The sequence below is a fragment of the Haliotis rufescens genome, unplaced genomic scaffold, assembly GCF_023055435.1.
Source record: "Haliotis rufescens isolate VD_foot unplaced genomic scaffold, xgHalRufe1.0.p SCAF_18, whole genome shotgun sequence".
In the NCBI taxonomy this organism is placed as follows: Eukaryota; Metazoa; Mollusca; class Gastropoda; order Lepetellida; family Haliotidae; genus Haliotis; species Haliotis rufescens.
In genome coordinates this window covers 32451251-32455936 of record NW_025963868.1, presented here as the reverse complement: position 1 = coordinate 32455936, position 4686 = coordinate 32451251, and positions in this window count along the sequence as shown.

Genomic DNA, 4686 nt, shown 5'->3' with positions numbered 1-4686 from the left:
ACCTAGAAACATAATCGGGGCGAACCGGGATTCGAACCCACAATCATAGGTTTATGGCGCGACCAAGGGACACAACTCTGCACAGCGACGACTGGGCCACCCGTGCCCCCGATCCGCTTGAAAATGTATCTGGTCAGTGTGTTGTGACAGATAACTCGGACAGTCAAGAAATCACCCTATCTGATCTAGCTATAATACAAACATCAATTCAGGCTCAGATCACATCACTCAATGACTGGTTCGAGACATTCATGTAGCAGGGCGTGGAGTCGTCCCACAGATGACATCCTTACCTTGTCAGCTTGCTGACGGGGTTAACCTTTTTGGTCATGCGGACAAGGCGTCCGACCTCTGATCAGAAGTGCACCCTTGCGCCATACTCCGGGATGCGTTGTAAGACGCCAGGAATAAAATGGCCTCACCCGGTAACCAGTGTCTTGGACCTTTGTTTACCTCCACGCACTAAAGGGGAGGGGAGAGGTGAGGTGAAATTGGGTTTAACGTCGCGTCCAAGATTATTGCACTTATATAGCGACGTGTATGCACGTGTATGTGTGTGTGTGGCTGCTTGTACTAGTCCGGACTGATGCCGATTGATAGTGCTAGCTCTCTGAGATACCATGCCGCAGTTTAACATGAATACCCCACTCAGACACAGTATACTGACTCCGAGCCGACCAGTCCTTGTTTTAGCCCCTTAATGCCGAGCGCCAGACAGGGTAACAACAAGTACAATCTTTTAACGTCTTTTGGTATGACGCGGCCCGGGATCGAACCCCGGACCTTCCGCTCTCCGGGCGGACGCTCTACCACAAGACCACGGAGGCGGTCAAAAAGGGGAGGGGAATATCGGATAACTGTCTTTGAGCTTTAACCTTTTAGCGAACACCTGGTGTCGTACAATAACAGCTGCTTTTAGCAGATATCTGTTTTGTTTATGGAAATGTTATGTGAAGATCCCGAGGTAGAATAGGTCTTCAGCAACCAATGCTTGTCGTAAAAGGCGACTGTGGTTGTCGTAAGAGGCGACTAACGGGATCGGCTGGTCAGGCTCGCTGACTTGGTTGATGCATGTCATGGATCACAATTGCTGTGGATCGATGCTCATGATATTAATCACTATGTTTTCTGGTCCAGACTCGATTTTGTACAGTTCGCCGTCATATATCTGGAATATTGCTGAGTGCGGCATTAAACAACAAACCAACCAACCAACCAACAAAGAAAGGGGTAGTAACTCCGCGAGGCTTCAAACTTGACCACTGTAACTCTGCTCTCCTTTTGGGATTTGTAATAGATCACGACCACATATTTTTGACCACCATAATTAAATCTGCGAGAATGATATGATCATGGTGCCGACAAGTTGTGGGTTTGGCGATCATTGACTCCTAAGGGACGCAACTCTGAACAGCGAATTCGACAGCTTTTGACCACTTAACCATCCGATCCCCCAAAAGTTATCCTATCCTTTCGATGATGGGAATGTAATGAACAAAAATATGATTGTATCCCGTTCTAATAATTACAACAGCTCTTCCCTTTTCACCAGTGTAAATCATGAATTCTGTCATTTTATCATTATATAGTCATTAAATTGAAATACTCGTTAGAAATGAGGTGTACTTATGCGTCCAAATTTTGGGATTGAAACAAGGACTGGTCGGCTCGGAGTCAGTATACTGTGTCTGAGTGGGGTATTCATGTTAAACTGCGGCATGGTATCTCAGTGAGCTAGCACTATAAATCGGCATCAGTCCGGACTAGTACAAGCAGCCACAGATACACACGTGCATGCACGTCGCTATATAAGTGCAATAATCTTGGACGCGACGTTAAACCCAATTTCACCTCACCTCACCTTATACCTGTAAATTCCGAGTTAGGGTTTACAACCTTTGTCTGTGCTTTTCTTTTGTTTCATAATTTGCGTGGAACAAAATGTCAGCTCTGTCATAGAAGCTCTATCCGCAATACAGAAGGTGAGTGAGTTAGTGAGTAAGTGACGCCCCTTTTAGAAAATACCATTGCGGAGAACACCAGTAACGGGCTTCACATTTTGAGGGGAATCAAACACGAAAACTTCAACCACTAGCTAGGCTACTGCTCCGCCACATAATATATGACCTGAATACGTAACAACGTAACACACACTCAAACAAGCATTCGTGACCAACTCGTGTTATTCCGGGACAAGCCGAATAGCGACTCGTGCCCCTATCATAGCCATTTTTGCGACCGGGTTCCGTCTGAGCGCAAACGGGCATACCCAAAACAATTGTCAACTCGTTGCGTAATGGTTCACATACATTTCAAGTGCACTTTAAAGCACATCTGGACATGCGGAATTATATAGTATGATTGAACACATTTAACTGTATATTGGGTATATTTTTAGATGCAAGACATATGTAAAATAAAAAAGAGATATTTCTGAGGGATTCTTTGATGAACAACCTAAAATCAAACGCGCACTCTGACTGGATTGTCGTATTTTCGTACATAACATTCATCTTCTTGCGGGTTTCGGAAAGGGGCGAGTGGTGACGAATGGTAACGAATTAGCCTTGGAGTGACAACTCGGTGATGTCCGCATTTAGGTTATGTGAGGACTTATGTACGTAAGCTATGTCTTTTTGTACATTTTTAACTAGTGCCTTTCCCAGTTCTATAAATATTCAGGAAAACGTCCACTTTCATCAGCAGTCTAATGAAAAATCTGCTATTTAATCACCGATAATAGAAAAGTCGGAAACGTTATTCTTGTATTACTCGACAATAATGAGACACATCTACCTCGCCACGTTATCTGCTTTATGGTCGTGTTTGTTTCCATGGCAACAGACGAAAACACCATCTGCGATTATCAGGTTGTATTTGAATCGACTGTAACTACCAGTTGAGCATCAGTGCAATTTCATCATTCTGAAAACGAAATTCGATATGTTAACTGTAATGAAATCGTGACACATGACTATATAATTATCAGTTTTTTTTCACAGCACAGCACAGCACAGCCACTGTAAATACCAAGGTCTCGAAAATAGGCTTTAAAAATATGCTAACGCAGCATTTTATATATGGTTATGTTGATGCGACAAGACCAAGACCAAGAAGCTTGCATTGAACAGTTTTATTTTAACACTTGCATTAAGTGTAACAAATGTTGTATTTAGGATCACACTTTCTTAGTAAGGTACAGATTCACATACTTTTGGGGTTGAGTCCCGTCCGGGATTCGAACCCACACTTTACTAGTATTATGCATTAATCATGACGTTTTACTTTTTTATAATTAAAACAACCTGTGCCTCAATGTTAACAATGGAAATAAAAACAGAGCGTATGTAAGGTCGGTAAAAATATGCATAATATATTGTCATCGTGATACCCCGCCGTTCAAGCTAACGCCGATGACGTCAAGTTTAGGGGGCATCGTAATAATTGGGATGGGGACCGCTTGGCCCAGTCGTCTAAGGCGCCGCAATTAGCTGTGCAGAGTTGCCTCCCTTGAGAAACCTATGATTGTGGGTTCGAATCCCCTTTTCTATTTTTTTCAACAGCATACCCGTGCTCGTAGGTTTCATTAAAGTGGTAAACGTCTGAGACCTGCACCACTTCGGGCTTTCCTCCAACATTAAGCTGGCACGCCGTGATATAGCTGGAATAATGTTCAAAGGAGCGTTAAACGCAACTCACCTAATATTGTTTGGGGAGTTAGGACCTGCATTATTTCGGGTTTTCCAACCAAACTAAGCTAACACGCCGGAATATAGCTGAAACACTGTCTACTGAAACGAGCCATAGTACGGTATGATTAGAGTTCGTTATTCTTCCAGAATATAAGACCGCCTCCGTGGTCTTGTGGTAGAGCGTCCGCCCGGAGAGCGGAAGGTCCAGGGTTCGATCCCGGGCCGCGTCATACAAAAAGACGTTAAAAGATTGTACTTGTTGTTACCCTGTCTGGCGCTCGGCATTAAGGGGCTAAAACAAGGACTGGTCGGCTCGGAGTCAGTATACTGTGTCTGAGTGGGGTATTCATGTTAAACTGCGGCATGGTATCTTAGTGAGCTAGCACTATAAATCGGTATCAGTCCGTACAAGCAGCCACACACACACATACACGTGCATGCACGTCGCTATATAAGTGCAATAATCTTGGGCGCGACGTTAAACCCAATTTCACCTCACCTCTTCCAGAATATAGGACCCCAACTCATGTTCATTCATGAGGTCAGTCAGCATATAATATACAGAACTATAAAAATAATCAGTCACCTGGGAACTTCCACTAACAATTTATATCGTAAATAAATATAGCCAGTTGTCTAACTAACATAATATTTGTTAGGTACAGAGTGTGATGTAAATTTCGTAGGTTTTTTATACAGACACAAAAACATAAATAGTATTTATCTCCGACGTAACCTTCATTACAAGGATAGCGTTTTAGTAAGGACCATTAAAAAAAATAATAATAATAATTTGGTAGCGTTCGGGAAGCCTACTGGTTAAAGCGTTCGCTTGTCACGCCGAAGACCCTGGTTCGATCCCCGACATGGGTACAATGTGTGAAGTCCATTTCTTGTGTCCCCAGCCGTGGTATTGATAGAATATTACTAAAAGCGACGTACAACCATAGTTACTCACTCATTTACTTTTTTTAATTTGAGACCATGGGTACTA